Here is a 16,943-nt window from a genome sequence, read left to right on the forward strand (position 1 = left end):
GATTTAAAGCGGCTCATTGAGGACACTAAATTGTCAATCAACACTCGCCTTGATGCGGTGGATGCCATGCTGGCAAATCTACAGTCCGAACAATCAGGTGTTAAGAAAAAAGTCAAGGAGTTGGAATTAGCCATGACCGGTTGTGATTCGCGCTTGGACGAAGTAGAGAGAATCTGTGAGGAACTGTGTTCAGATAACAGATTTCTTCATGCTAAAGTAAATGCCCTGGAGAGCCGTTCACGTCGGCATAATTTGAAATTTGTGGGGATAAAAGAAGGAGCAGAGCAAGATCATCCTACGGAGTTTGTTACCGGGCTGATTTCTGCGCTATTCGGCCAAGACAAGTTCCTGAAACTCGTCAAAGTGGATCGCCCACAGGTTGCTACAACCGAAGCCTACAGATGACGAGAGGCCACGTCCGATTATTATAGCGCGCGATCGCCGAATGGTTTAAACACTGGCAAGAATTAAAATGCAATTTATAAAAACTTTAGTGACGATGCGACACTGCCTCGATTTTGCAAGTGACAATTCCTGTGTCAACTGTGCAGCTCGCACATAGTGCAGACGCGATTTGATTTGAAGCCATTTGTGCATTTTGAGAGAGAAAGAGAGAGCGCGCGGTGATTCGCTCATGCTGTTTTTGAAATGGTCATTGAATTATCGGCCGTTAGTGATCGGTAGCCGATCAAACATTCCATAGCGATTATCGGCCGTTAGTGATCGGTAGCCGATCAAACATCCCATAGCGATTATCGGCCGTTAGTGATCGGTAGCCGATCAAACATTCCATAGCGATTATCGGCCGTTAGTGATCGGTAGCCGATCAAACATCCCATAGCGATTATCGGCCGTTAGTGATCGGTAGCCGATCAAACATTCCATAGCGATTATCGGCCGTTAGTGATCGGTAGCCAATCAAACATCCCATAGCGATTATCGGCCGTTAGTGATCGGTAGCCGATCAAACATTCCATAGCGATTATCGGCCGTTAGTGATCGGTAGCCAATCAAACATCCCATAGCGATTATCGGCCGTTAGTGATCGGTAGCCGATCAAACATTCCATAGCGATTATCGGCCGTTAGTGATCGGTAGCCAATCAAACATCCCATAGCGATTATCGGCCGTTAGTGATCGGTAGCCGATCAAACATTCCATAGCGATTATCGGCCGTTAGTGATCGGTAGCCAATCAAACATCCCATAGCGATTATCGGCCGTTAGTGATCGGTAGCCGATCAATCGGAGCACCCCTAGCTCTGATGCTTCCAAATGTTATGTTCCTTTTAAAGCTGCAATGAATTACAATAATGCAATATTTTATTCCTCCCAGATGTTTCAAACATTTGATTTCCATTGGTCGTACAAACAAACAGTCCCAACACAAACAATGCCGTTACAGCCTCAAACAAAACGTCAGTGTAACTATTGATGCAGAAATGACACGCTGCACCTTTAAGACTTTAAAAACAAAATCTAATCTTGTTTGGAACAAGCTGGATAACTGCAGAAGAAACCATCAAAACAAAAACAATGCCTGTGACTACGGCTCGTAGTCAACCAGAAACTGTATATAAAACCTGAAGATTGTAGGTTTCTACAAAAAAGGGAACATACTTTACATCCAAACATAACTTCGATCTACTTAGAGGGGTTTAGATGATACTGTATGTGGGAGTGAGAGGAGTCATGTAAAAAAAAATGAGTTTTTGAGTTGCACTGAATGAAAAATGAGTTCCTACCATATGATGTAAATTCACGTAAATTCATGTAACAATTCACTCAACTCACGATGCAATGCATTTATCACGATTCTTTAACAATTAGATTTAAGACCAATTATAAATGGTGTTCTTTTATTATTTCTCAGAAAAAGATGCTGCACTTTTCCTTGTTTTTCAACTAAATTTAAATTTTAAAACAAATCCTAAATCAAATAAATAACTCAAATGAAAAATATCTTCATATAAACAAACTAAGGCTTTGCCTGTGCTCTTTCCATTTAAAATTAGTCAACCACTTCATTTTAATCACAATCAAAACAAAGATGCTGCTTACATGCAACAAAATCTGTTTCTGATTTAAATTAGATTGTATAATTTCAAAATTTGAAGCAAAACAGAATAGTCTGACTTTAGATTTGAGAAACTATACTACATGAAACACATCTGAATGAAACAGAAACAGCAGAGAAGCTGAATGAGATGCAGATTCACTCTCTGACAGCAGGTGGCGCTCACAGAACAGCAGCAATAGGCTTATAAATGCTACTTTAAGGAAGGAATAATTGACAACGGGTAGCTGAGAGAAAAACAGATCTGCAATAAAAAGCTTCTGTAACATTACACACTATACCGTTCAAAAGCTTGCAGTCAGTCTAATTTTTTTCTTTTTTGGGAAAGAAAGTATAGAAATTAATACTTTTTAGCAAGGATGCTTTAAATTGATAAAAAGTGATGATAAAGATATGCATAATTTTACAAAAGATTTCCATTTCAGAAAATTGCTTTCCATTCAAAGAAACCTGAAAAAAATTATACTCCGCAGTTTTCAACATAATAATAATAATAATTGTTTTTGAGCAGCAAATCAAATAGAATGATTTCTGAAGGATCATGTGACTGGAGTAATAATGCTAAAAATTCAGCTTTGAAATCAGAAATAAATTACATTCAATTATAACAGTTATTTTAAATAATACATTTCAAAATTGTACTGTTTTTGCTGTACTTTGGATCAAATAAATGCAGGCTTGGTGAGAAGAAGAGACTTTCAAAAACATTAAAAATCTTACCGTTCAAAAACCTTTGAATAAAATTAAAGTAATTAAAGTTTTAGGAAAAGCAAATGCAAAGGAGTATGTAATCATGCTGTCCACGGTCTACAGCACAAACATGCATGTTGTCCTTTTAAATGTGCATCTCATCACACATTAGAGCAGGTGCATGTGTCTCAAATACAAGCGATTAACAGCTGGTGTTTACATACATATGATTACAACGGATTCATTTAATGTGCACGCTGCCTTTTCATGTCAAACGTTTTCTTTTTAAAGTGAGCCAAAAAGTTGTAGTTTCTGTTCATACTTGAATTCAAGATTTTTTTAGCCATTGCTACTTTAGTCAGAAACAGAAAATTTTTCGAAAGCTGATATTTCGGTGCGCTCCTAAAATTGAACACTTATAACTGCCACTCCCAGACTGATTTCATCCAATACCTCGGGGATCCATAAGGCACAGCTGACGTGGACCCACTTGGTTCCACTGCGCGTGGGTTTCAGAGCTCCTCCTCTCCTGGGACAAAGCAGACATTTGGGCTGCACTCCGAGGGCACAGGTTCGGCACAGCCAGTTACCCTGCGGCACCTTCAAGATCCCGTAACACGCCTGCAGGAGGAACAAAAACATGCTTTCTGTCAACACACCCAGTCATCTTCACTAATCACAACCGTTACATAATCAGAATGATCAGTTTCTGTTGATAATCTAATTGTCAGAGATGCAAACAGGTAAGGGGGGAAAAAGGAGGATCGGGGGCATGTTTCGCACTGAATTTCTTTTGAAGATATTTGCTTTACATGCTTTTTTGTAGTTATTTTAAGGTTATTTTTCACACACACAAAAAAAAGAAAAATTACATCTTGTTGCAACATTTTACAAAAATCAAGATCTGTCAGTCTGAAGTCGCTGGGGTATATTTGTAGCAATAGCCAACAATACATTGTATGGGTCAAAATTATACATTTCTTTTATGCCAAAAATCATTAGGATATTAAGTAAAGATCATGTTCCATATTTTGTCAATTTCCTACTGTAAATCTATCAAAACTTAATTTTTGATTAGTAATATGCATTGCTAAGAACTTCATTTGGACAAATTTAAAGGCAATTTTCTCAATATTTAGATTTTTTTGCACCCTCAGATTCCAGATAGTTGCATCTCAGCCAAATATTGTCCTATCATAACAAAATACATCTATGGAAAGCTTATTTATTCAGCTTTCAGATGATGCATAAATTGCTATTTAAGTCAATATTGGATGATTAGACGGCAATGCTGGCCTAACATGCAAATGTTTTGCCCTCTCTCTTCACCGTTCCCATATCTCAGACTTCAAATACATAAAATATTACCCTTTTTAGACATAGTTTTTGAAGTAAACAGTAAAGAAAATACTATCAAAAACTTATTGAAACAACGGTTCTTCATTTAACCTTGTAAATCACAAGTACCCGTGTAAGACCCCTTTGCAAGATGCCCCCCCCCCACACACACACACATAAAAACACTTTCTCATTGGATCTAAGCAAATCTCATAGGTGACCAATTTTGATCTCAAAAAAGTGAGTTGTCACTGAAATGTGAGGAATTTGCATTATGAATCGTGGTTATAAATTTCAGTGAATGGAAATTACATTAAAATAGCTTATTTTATAGCTTATTTTATTACGTGAAGCAAGTGTATGAAAACGAGGGACCGGATTCACAAAAATGTTCTTAAGAAAGAAGTGAAGACATTTCGTAGGATAAATTCTAATAAGTTCGTTAGAATGTTTTTAAAGCTGCATTCCATACGTTTTGCCTCTTTGTCGGAATCTCTGTTTGAAAACCTGGCCTTATTTGAGCTATACTTATTTTCCCAAAACTTACTAACCACGCATAATTTTTCTTTTCTAAAAAAAAATGCAAACATGTAGATCCATCTTGCTCACATTTTATTGTAGTACAGTTTGTGCTGAATACAAAAAAATGACATGTAGTGGTCGACCGATATATCGCCAAGGCCGATATTTGTCATTTTTCAAATATCGGCATCGGCCGATAAGTTTTTCCAGTTTGACCGTTGCATTCGACGCGGGACTTTTATTTTGACAGCGCCGAGCACACAGCTCTCACATTCTACCTCTTGTCCACTGTCATCATTCACAGTTCTGTCTAATACGGATAGAAGTCTGTCTAAAAATCAGACAGAACGGTTAAACAAAGGAAATAAAATGTATACAAAAAGTATTATAACGATTGCTTTTATATTATTAGTAATAGTAAGGCAAACATTATAATACTTTCTCGTCTGCCGTCAGCATTCAGCAAATATGCATTTATAACATTTAAACAAATCTTTGAATGATTAATGAACATTTAATTTCACAAACCTAGCAAACTTAGTCAAATCCAGCTGTGAGATCTTCTAAAGAGTGCATTTGTATCCTGCATGATCGCGTGTTCTCTGCGTGACGCTCGGTCCGTGTGAATTGAATGCGGACAGGAGGCGAGTTCAGCTTGAGTGTGTAAAGTGAGTGTTACCTTGGCTTTATTTGAAAAAAATATGATTCCCAAAGCACACAAACATCCCAGAATACTGAGTGACCTGTTGGTTACAGTGTGTACTTCCTTTTTAATTGTATTTTTATTAAATGTTTATTTATTTGTGAAAAAACTGTGTCATCTAAAGTATATGTATGTTTATTTTACACATTTATTTTTTTTATCTATTTTCAAATGATTTCAAATTTCTTAAATATTAATTAAAACAAATAAAATTATATCGGCTTTATATCGGCCACCATGCTTTCCAAGATATCGGCAGTCAAAAAAAAAAAAACAATATCGGTCGACCACTAATTACATGTTGGCCAATTGTATGTTATAAGTAGCTGAAATAAGCACAAATGTCAGAGCATCTCAAAACATCTCAAGGGCCCCAAAGTCGCCTCAGACCCCAGAGGGTTAAAGTGCATATACTTGAATAATGCATTTAAATACAGTAACAAAGTCACAAAAATACTGTCCAGCACATCCCGTGTAGTAGTAATATATTACGTGTTATGTCGTAAAGCTTAATAATTTAAAACACAAAAAATTCATTAAATATTTTAATTCTGGGAGTTTTGGAGGCTATTCCAACTTTACAAGATTATTCATGATATTTTCAGGAATACAAATTCTACCCGAGTTTGTATTTAGAACAATCTCAAGATTTTTTATTTTTTTTTTAAATTAAGAAATGTTTTAGGACTACAAATTATTCCTAACTTTACTCTTAAATTAAAAAATAAGAAGAAAAGGAATTTGGAATGAGGAATTTTATTCTTACGAATGTTTTGTGAATCCGGCCACTGGTGTTTCACTGCATTCATGCACACAATGGACACGACTGCGATCATTACAGCGCTCAGACCTCAATACAGTCTGGATTGTTTTTGGATTAAATACCTGATGCACACAAACGTTGCATTTGTCGCAGAAAACCATCTCGTTGCCGTCCTCCCCTTCAGGTGAGCGGCACACGTCACAAACCACGTCCTCGTCGTATTCGATGCCCAGACCCTCCTCGGTCTCGATGGCCTGCTGCATGTTCTGCTGACACCTGCTCTCCAGCTCCACCACCACCTGCTCCATGGTGAGCTCGTCCAGCTCTGGAAGTGCTGAGACACACAAACGAAACAGCCTCGTATTTATGGGTTTCTGCCACAATAGTAGGGCCTTATGATTTCCACGATGTGGAAAACATGGAGGGAATCATGAAATCCAGTCATAAAAATGGCATTTACTGTATAATGCAGAATAGCATGGAATTTGTCCAATTTTTTATGAGTAAAAAGTAGGTCAGTATGCTTAAATCAAAATGGCAATATGGACTAGTGTTTTTGAATATTTAATTTTTATTAAAATGTCTGTTTTTAAGAAATGATCACAAATTTTTACGTAAAAAAAAAAAAACAGCTGTGCAGCACGTAATTTGCCAAAAAAATGAAGGGGTTTGTTTAAAGGGGTCACAACACACACACAGTTTCACCCAGTCTCTTTTTAATCTTGAGTAACTATAGAGTAGTACTGCATCCTCCATATCTCCAAAAAGTCTTTAGTTTTATCATATTTATAAAAGAAAGATACAGCTTTAAGATTCTCTCCAAAAACAGCTGAGCTCCTGGAGGTTCGCCGTGGGCGGAGCTAAAGAGTGACGAGCACTTGAGCGCCGATCGCCAACAAAAGAGACATTTGATGCCGTTTCACTTACCATCTGCAGTTATCTTTCCCTCACAACCAAAAACGCACTTCTTTAGAGACATTCTTCCCGAGCGAGTCCCGTGCAGTGCTGCCGAATGAAGCGCGTTGATGGGCGCGCTCTCGCTCTGGTTGATGCGTGCACGGGCGCGTTCTTCCGGGAGAAATGCCCATATAAGGAGTTCCACCCTCGTTTACGTCATGAAGAGCCACGATCGGAAAAAAAAAAAACTCTCCGAAACTTGTACGAACCCGGAAGTAAGATTTTTGCCACAGAAATACTCCGTTATACGTCCAAATTGTTTTTTTTAAACTGTGTCAATGCTTAGCATGAGAATCCAACTCTTTAACAGTATAAACAACCAGAAAAATAGTTTGGTGATTCTGATTATTAAAATTTAATTAAAGGTGCCATAGAATGGAAAACTGTATTTACCTTGGCATAGTTGAATAATTACGGTTCTGTACATGGAAATGACATACAGTGAGCCTCAAACACCATTGTTTCCTCCTCCTCATGTAAATCTTGTGAATAAAAAAGACCACGGAAAAACAGGCGAATCAGAACATAACACTATGATGCAACAGTCGGGATCACTAATAGTTACGCCCCCAACATTTGCATATACCCACCCATATTCTAGGCCAGCCGTGATGAAACAAGCGAGGACAACAGCGAAAATGGCAGATCATGGAAATAAATGCCATGTTCCAGGCTCTGCAGGGGATGTGAAGTAAAGGGATGGGTTGGTGTCTGTATTCAGAAAGGCACGGAAAGCAAATAACGCTTTCTAATAAAATAACACGAGCCACTAAAGAGACATGGTTAACATCTTGCTAGCAGTAGCCTGTTACATTACAGTACATAAGATTTAACTTGCCACATAAACAGAGTAAGCAGAGATGACTGAGGATGATGGCGAATGATTTACAGATCTTGGGCACCACTGACAAGCATCTGATCGTGTAAAATGCGCTCCATAGTATAAACAGAGTACATGCGATCGTGAATCTCGAAAGTGAAAGTAAAATGCGATCGTGCATTTGAAATCAGTTTCAATGCCCAGCATATTAATAGATGCCCGCATTTAATTTACAGTATAATTACCCAACGATATACTGTAACTGCGCAAGAAAGTATTGAAGTATATATTTTCACTGTGTTTCCTTCCTGTGAGTTACTGAAATGAGCCACACTGTGAAACAGCCAATCAGAGCAGAGCTCAACATTATTATTTATGACCCTTCCACATAAGCCAATAACAGACCGTTTCATCCTGGGGAGAAATCCTAGGGTTGTAAATGGACATGTAAAACTGTTTCTGGTGAATCTTTGACCTAAGCCACATACCTTATATGTAGATATCAGAGAACTATTTAAAATACTGTATCAATGCATTCTATGGCACCTTTAAATTATTAAAATGAAATAAATTAAAATCTAGAAGAATTTGTTAAATAAATACATACAACTGAATTTGAGAAGAAAAAAGTATTTCATCGGGCTGTAAAAAAAAAAAAGTTTTTTTGTTAAACTATTATTTTTTTTTTTTAATTTGGCAAAAGATTAAACGGATTTTATAGGGCCCTACTTTAGCACAGTGAAGAAGAATGAGAGAAGAGGGATAAAATTGTGACATATAGTCCAGACTTGAACCTGTGAACTTCTGCTCAGACATAAAAGAAATTACATTCATTCATTTCTTGGCGCTTAATTATTAAAAAAAGTCAGAATTGTGAGGAAAACGTTGCAATTACCTTTATTATTTTTTTATTCCATATGTTTAAATAAAAAAACAAATTTTAAATATTAATAAAAACTATAATAGTATCAAAACAACACCGATAGCTCAACAAAACTACTACAATCCAACCCTGCCTTCAACTCTATTATTGGCCTGTTTGCTATAACAAACTTAAATCAAAGAAACATGATTCAGATCTTACCTAGTTGTCTGAATTCAGCATTAACCAGTTCAAGCCAGGTCACATCCAGATCGTCAAGATTGTAACAACTCAATGGCTCGGTGAGACCGTGTGACTCTCCGAAGCTAAACTCTGACTGGCCCCTGGTTTGGATCGGAGAAAAGAATGGGATTCGATTGACCTCCGGAAGCATCCTGGGGAAAAATTGCACACTTGAATGACCACAAAACTCATTCTTCATGCATCAAGTATTCAAAGGAATGTTTCAGCTTCAAGTAAAGCTCAATGGACAGGATGTGTCGCATAATGTTGATAGCCAGAAGAAATCATTGCAACTTGTCCTTTATTTGTTTAGTTATAAGGAACCACAGTGGCATGCAGTGACTTATGATCTGTCATGTTTTCTGATCAGATGATCAGTTCTTTCTCTCCATTTATGTAACCGGTTGAAGTTGAAACTCTTGTTATAGTGAAACGGATGACCGATATTACAGCACAAATGCAACGTAACCCACTGTGGTCCAATGAGCATTTCAGACTTTGTTGATACCTGCGTTTAGTGCTGTCCATTTGTGATTGGATCACCAGAGACGGATCTGAATACCATCACACTGCGATACTTTCATCAATAATTCTGAATTCATTTATGCTGTATGGAATGCAGTGCATATTCAATACACAGCCTCACTTACTGACAGACAGCTGCTACTAAAGCAAAGGCATGTGAGCAATTCACTAATAATTACACTGTAAAACCGAACAGTGAAATGAATTAAATGAAATAAGTTAAATTCACTCAAATAATGAAAGTTCATTGAACTTAATTGAAATAAGTTCTGTAAACTCAAAGTGTTGTTGTAAGGTGAACTTAAAATGATTGTGTTTTCTAGTTCCCAGCATGCTTTGCATCAGACAACATGTAGAAATTAAGTATTATTTTGTGTTTTTGCACAAGATTAACATAGGGACATAAGTTAGAACTTAAATGTTGTCATGTTAGGATTTACATAGGTTTCTGTTATGTTGGTTTTGTAGTGTTACCACTGCGGTGAAGAGTAGAGCCTGTAGTTAGGTTAAGGATGGACAACAAAACTTAAAGACTGTATATACCAGAGATGTTCACAAGTCTTTAACTTAGAGTCTGAGTCAAGTCTGAAGTCTATGAAAATGCGACTCGAGTGCCCATCTCTGGTATATATACTGCATGTTGTTTGACTACTTGCATGCAAGTGTGTCGTGAGTCTTTTAGATAACTACATTAGCATGTACACTATCACTTAACTATAAAGATCTGAATGAATGTGCCGTTTATGGAAGTAAGTGGTATATAATTATCATTGTGATGAGTGGGTGGGATCATGAAAATTAAGCTCTACAGTCAGTTCTTAACCAAATCATAACTAAATTAAATATTTAAAGCATTGCAGCAGGTATTACTTTGGAAAAAGAAATTGGTATTGAGAATCAAATGTCAATAATATTGATAGCAGCTTCTGGAATATTGGTATTGCGATGACACTAACCCCTAGTATGAGCTGATGAAGGAAAACAAAACCTAAAAAGCATGAATAGATGAATGAATGAACGGTCTAAGCTATTAATTCTGAACACCAGCTGGTTCATCAAGCACAACCCATGAATGACAGAGACTGCAGATGGACGTTGAATGAAATACTGAGAGATATAGATGAGAATGTGGCTCTTTCCATGTCTTTATTAATTTTGTAAAATTAATTTAATCATATTAATACATCAATATGGGTTATGCACTGAGAAATACAATTTTCCTTAAACTTTTAATATACAAGAGACCACTGTAAAAACTAGAGATGCACGATATTGGATTTTTGATTTTCCGCTATTTTTCAACTAATTTTTGCTGATTTGCCAATTCAGATATATTTTCTTTCTGTTTGGAAACAACACCAAGTCTCTCCTGTGCAGAGATTATAAACAAATTATTTTTATTTTGGTCAGTTTCGAGCTTGTTAGAGCTAAATAAACAACAATCAAAGCTTTGAAAATAACTATATAATAAAATCAGTCACAGCTGTTTTTTCTCAGACAGATGCAGTGGTAACCGTCACATTTTATTTGCAGATGGTCTAAAGCAAAAGAGCTGTAAGAATTCTAAACACCTTTTACAGCTCCTTGCATTTAAGTTTTCATAATCCATTTGGAAAAATATATTAATTTAGCTATTAGCTTCAGTCCTTTGAAACAAAACAGACTCGTGATTTTATGACATCAGTTATTGCTATATCATCTACTGTGCAACATACTCCCATTCTCATCATGTCACTGAAGTGCACAATGTTTTGCATAAGCTTTTCTTGAGCGTCTATTCTTGTACAGGCAAGAGTTGCTCACTTCTCAGAGACATATTATGGTGCAATACTGTATGCAAATTCATTCTGACATCTGAAAAAGGCATTGTTTTCTCATTGCATTTCTACTTCTGAAACACGTCAGTCTAGATCATGCCTGTGATTTACTCTGTGACTCACCTGACTACAGGCTCGGGAATGGTTTCCACATTGGCTGGCACCTGAACACCCTTCTCCCATTCCTGCCTCCAGGGGTCGGAGAGGAAATAAAACTCCTCTGGGCTCAGTTGTGCTGAATCAGGCAACTTCATGGCTGTAATAAAATCGGTCCGAAACACCTGAAAGAGCAGAACATTGGCAACATTCAACAAGAAAGAATCCCTTCTCGCTCTGGTGACATTTTCACTGGCGCCGATGCAAGGATGAAATATTTTGTTATGTTTTAGGAAGCAATTTTTGTGCCAGAATGCAAAATATATGAAATAAGAAACACTCAAATATGAATGAACACATAATAAGATGTCATCACAGAAGACAATCATTCAAACAACTGCTTTTAAAAGTTAAATTGTAAAACGTTAAAATTTTTGAGTGGGTGACTTGCCAAGAAAAAAAAAAAACGTAGGGTGTTACGTGAGTGTATCCAGTGATAAGCACAGTACAAATGTGCTTTTAAACCAGACACACATTTAATACCTAAACATCTGCAGTGTTGGGGGTAATGCATTTCAAGTAACACGACTTATGTCATTTTTTTTTACTTTGCTTTTCTGGTTTATTGACAGACAGCTCTTATTGACTGCGTCCTCTACTGTACAGACGTGAAGTTACATTTTCTTCAGACTGACGTTTTCATTTCACTTTTGTTGTGAAAGGCCTTTGACATTTGCCAAAAATAAAACTTTTTATATTAAAAACAAATAAGCAAGCCCAGCCCAGATAAGAAAACGTAACACAAATGTAACGTAACATTACTCTCCATAAAAAGCAACACAGCTAGTTACTTTTTTTAGGGAGTAACGCAATATTGTAATGCATTAGGCCAACTTTTAAAAACAACTTTCCTGACCTTCAGCTAAACACATATCTATTTCCATTGGAAACCCAGGACATCTCAAGGCGAGAGAGACACATTTACCTACAAAGCTAACTTTTCTTATAATGTGTTATGAAGCAGACTCACAGAAACACCAGACAGATGCACAGTCTCTTTCTCAAATTCATTCAAAACAATCGTCTCTTAAATGAACGTAAATAGGTGGGACCAAAAATTGGATATGAAAATATCAAGCAATGACATTCAAATATTAAAAAAGTTTAAAACTACTACAAGTATTTCCAACTGACTCTACAATCACAAATCATACAATATTGCAGCAATTCCTAATGGCTTAATTGTTTATATCGTTGTCAAATGTGAGCTATCCTATCACCCAGCTCTAAACTGCTCAAATTGGACAATTAGGCATTAAGGAATTACAAGCATTAACGTCATGAAACGCTGTAAAACTGCTTTGAAACTATGTGTATTGTGAAAAGTGCCATAAAAATAAATGGACTCCACTTCATCCGCTGGGGTGTGCGCTATTGATCGTCTACAATAATATCATAATTGCTGTTTTAATGATGTGTGAGCTGACATTATCAAGTATACAACAACAGTTCAACAAACGAGAAGTTAATGTGGAGTGAGTTACATGTTAGACACTATATTGTTGTTTTTGTTTCTCCGGTGAAAACAGTTCCAAACAAAGCCGGATCAGACCGTTTGTGCATCTGAGGGCAACACTGCAGTGTTACATTCCTGAATTAATTGGTCTCTGAATGAATCATTTGAGTCAGTGATTCAATAATCCATTCATAAAGCCAGTCACTTGCTTCATTTCTAAATGAATCAGCCACTGAATGAATCTTTTGAATGAGTGACTCATTAAGACAAGGACTTGGCTCAGTCAGATCTTTTTAGTAAGAAATAAAAAATAATCAATGGATTAATCAGCTAGGCGGATGGTAGGGATGTGCAATATTTAGGAGGAAATAAATATAATTTTTTTTTTTTTTTTAGATAATGATAATTAAACAATATTTTGAGTGTGTTTTTGTGCTGTACCTTGACTGATTTAGGCCTTTCATGCATAAATATGACACTAAAACCACCAGTAGGTAGTAAAGTTCTGGTGTATATCTGTGTTTATTGATGAAGCAGTATTTCTCACCTCAGACGGTTTCTTCTGCTCATGGCGTACCCATGTGCTGCTGGTCCCTGTGTTCTTTGAAGACCGTGACCAGGTGGTCACATGACCTGCAAGAGATTGAATACCAAATGAGAATCCTTCCATCATTTACTTGCCCTCATGTTCTTCAAAACCTCTGTGACTTTTATGGGTTTGAAGCGAGTACAATTTGGGGGTGAACAAAATACAAATACACCTAGATAAACATCTGAAGGTATAATTTCCATTTAAGTGCAAAGTTGAAAAAAACGTATTTAACTTTTTTTACCAAAAATTCAGGTCATTAAAACGTATTTTGAAAGATGGTTTCATTCTCGTGTAATGCGTGTTATTTAGCACAGAATTGTAAGCCGTTGATTAATTGTTGCATTAACCCTACTGTATCATATTTGATAAGCACATCTAAACGATCAAATCTTTGCTGATAAACCTGTTGCACACAATCTACTACATGCCTTCTGCTGTCTGGTTGATTAGTTTAATGCCTTTTAGCAGAATCCACCTGGTTCAGGTGTTTTCTGCCATGAAGTTTTATAAAGTAAACGTAAGAATATCTCTGTTTGTAATTTTTGAAGATGAACACTTACTGAAGCAGCTTGGCTTTACTTGATTATCCAGATATAATTTTTTAGAAAATATGATCATTTCAAATATGATCATCAGGATTTTGAGGAATGTTTATCTGTTCATTTCTCAATCACCATCGTATTGCACTGCATTGCATGTTTTGATCATGAAACTAAGCATTAAATATCATCTTGCCAAGACATATTGGCAGATACATAGTGACAGCTGCTATTCATGTCATTTAGTGTACAGTAAGTAGTCTGTTGTCCTGTTTGAGAGATCTCGTTTCATCTTACATTTTGTCCAAATATCATAATCTGCACTAAATTGCATAGTTTTTCTCAATTGGGATCTCTGAATATAAATAGTATGAGCTGCATATTCGGACTATTTACTACTTTGTTATCTTGATCTAGATGTTATGCAGTGGTGAGAAGCCGTGCGTCTGTGTTTATCACTCACTGTCGGTGGTGTCAGAGTCGTTGCTGCTGGTGGAGTATTTCCTCCTCTTCATCTCACTCTCCATCTGTCAGCAAAGAAGGGATGAACAATTATCAAACTCTGAAAAGATGGCAGAAACGCATGCTGAAAGCTCAGTGTGAAAGTGTGCTGGTAGAAATGTGTCTGAACAGGCAGGCCTGCTGTATTCAGTGCGTCACAGACAGGGGAGGAAACACTTCGCCGGCTGCTGGCAGATTTGTGTGACCATAAAACGGGGCTTTTCCCTTTTATGCTGGTCTCTTCCTGTCGCCTCTCAGCCCAATACAGTTTACAAGAGACTGAAAACCCCATTCGCCGATGCTGCCTTCACTCCACATAGCGGCGATTTGGGGAAATAATCTAACTGCAATATTCCTGATATAAATTGGAATTCTGCTCAATATACATACAATGCACAGCATAAATGATTACACCCCCCTCTAAAACTTAAATTCAGCAATTACTCTTTACTTATGACATGTTGGGGTTCTTTGGAGATATACTGTTCCAACAAGCCGGCTTGATCAATTACCACAGAAGAATGTCAAAATTATTCAGCAAAATAAGATTTTATTATCAAAGTGATAAAATGAGTACACCCTCCTGAAAGTTACTAAATAAAAAAATAAAAAAGAAAGGCTATTTTTGGTCAACAGGTAAGTATATTGAACCAAAACTTTTAAAGACAAGTAATTTCCTGACTATTAAAAGTGTTATATATTCGCACTGAATCATACTCAGACGTAATGCTGGCACCACTTGGGAGAGAACTGCCAGCTGACTTATTTCTTAGCATAAAAGAGGATAATGGTACAAGAGTAATACCAAATTATTGTTTTAAGTGTGAAAATATAGCAGAAGTAGCACCGACATTCAAAAACAATGGACTTGTGACAAGGCTCCTGAAATAATCAGGTCTTCACTTTAAGTTTTCATTTAGTGACGAGTGAATTTTTGCTAGAAAAAGAGCAGGAGAAATGACATGCAAGTGCAAAAGCTATGAAAAGAGTGAGACTTTATCATCTCACAGAGTACGACGCAGCCTGCAGAAGTGACATGCATGGTTATTGTCACCACTAGAATTACCTACTGAAGCCAAAGCTAAATAAACAAGGCCCATATTTACAAAATCCATACTCTGGTCTCAAGAGACCAAGTCAATCATTTAAGATCCAAAAGCATCCAAAATGTTTGTGGTGTTGCTAGAGGAGGAGTACAGTGAGAAGTGCCTGGTACCCACAGTGACGTTCAGTGGTAGTAAAGCTCTTCTATAGGGATGAATGAATGAGTGCTGAAGGTGTGAGGGAGTTCATCAACGCTGTCAGGAATTCACAGCACTGAGAGATTAATACAAAAACTTGAAACAGAAGATGCTACCCTCCCCTCATTCCCTGCATTGTTGTCATTTTTTCAGCATGACAATGAAGATATTCACTCTCCCAAGGTGAAAATCCTTCAGTGGACATGTATTACACTCAGTCTTAATGCTCTCGAGCAGCTGTGGGGGATTCTGTAGAGACGAGCTGAACAAAACTCCCCATTAAAGACCAGAGCATTCAAGGAGGTCGTCCTCCAGGAGTCGTGACTTCAGGACAGATGTGGAAATTTGTCATCACCTTGTACACTCGGTGCCAAGAAGGGTCAGAGCACTGTACTTAAAGTTCTGGAGGACATACCAAGTACTAGAATATTATACATTTGCTGAATTAAATCTAGGGTGTACTCATTTCTGCAATCCTTCATTTAAACTAAATTGGCTAATTTACTTAACTTACAGGAAATATTGGCATATATTTTGTTGTTTTTATTAAGTATGTTTAATACATTTCAATTTTTCCATTAATTATATTAGTAATCATTAAGAAAATACATATTTTATATTTATTCAGAGGGGGTGTACTCCACACACATACTATATATACTCTGCCCTCCAAACGTTTGGAAACACCCCTGGCAACGTGTGGTTTTGGACGAGATCAGCATAAATCCTTATTTTTTGGTGCAAATACATTAAAGTAACTTGACATTATCATTGAAGACCAGCAATAATTCAAAGTCAATGTTTGAATAAACTGACAGCTCGGATGCCCAGATTATACAGAGCTGTAATAGCTGCTAACGCTGGATATTTTGATGAATCCAAAATTTTTGTTTTTTCTATGTATAAACTGTTTATGTAATAAAATGTTTTTGTACTTTGTGTTCTCCCTTATCAGTGCAAAATGATCAGGATTCTGTAGAGTTATATGTATGTTTGGGATCATGAGCAGATCTTTCTCCAAACTTTAGCCTTTCCGTCACTTTGGTGAAGGTTAATCTTTGTCTCATCAGTCCATAAAACTTTGTCCCAGAATTTTTGAGGCTCATCTCTGTACTTCTTGGCAAATTCCAGCCTGGCCTTCC

At 36.8% G+C, this 16,943-nt stretch overlaps 1 pseudogene across 1 annotated transcript in view; it reads right to left on the reverse strand.

Moving 5' to 3' along the window:
- LOC306862618 (protein Jade-1-like) overlaps nucleotides 1-16,943 on the reverse strand; it is a 43,471-nt pseudogene that overhangs the window by 17,059 nt on the left and 9,469 nt on the right. Inside the window, exons 2-7 of the transcript XR_013786080.1 lie at nucleotides 14,523-14,586; nucleotides 13,476-13,561; nucleotides 11,440-11,597; nucleotides 8,954-9,126; nucleotides 6,215-6,426; nucleotides 3,220-3,387 (exon numbers count right to left, since the gene is read on the reverse strand). The product of XR_013786080.1 is annotated as a protein Jade-1-like (transcript). The remainder of the gene's footprint in view (nucleotides 1-3,219; nucleotides 3,388-6,214; nucleotides 6,427-8,953; nucleotides 9,127-11,439; nucleotides 11,598-13,475; nucleotides 13,562-14,522; nucleotides 14,587-16,943) is intronic.

This window comes from Barbus barbus, assembly GCF_936440315.1.
Source record: "Barbus barbus genome assembly, chromosome: 43".
Taxonomy (NCBI): domain Eukaryota; kingdom Metazoa; phylum Chordata; class Actinopteri; order Cypriniformes; family Cyprinidae; genus Barbus; species Barbus barbus.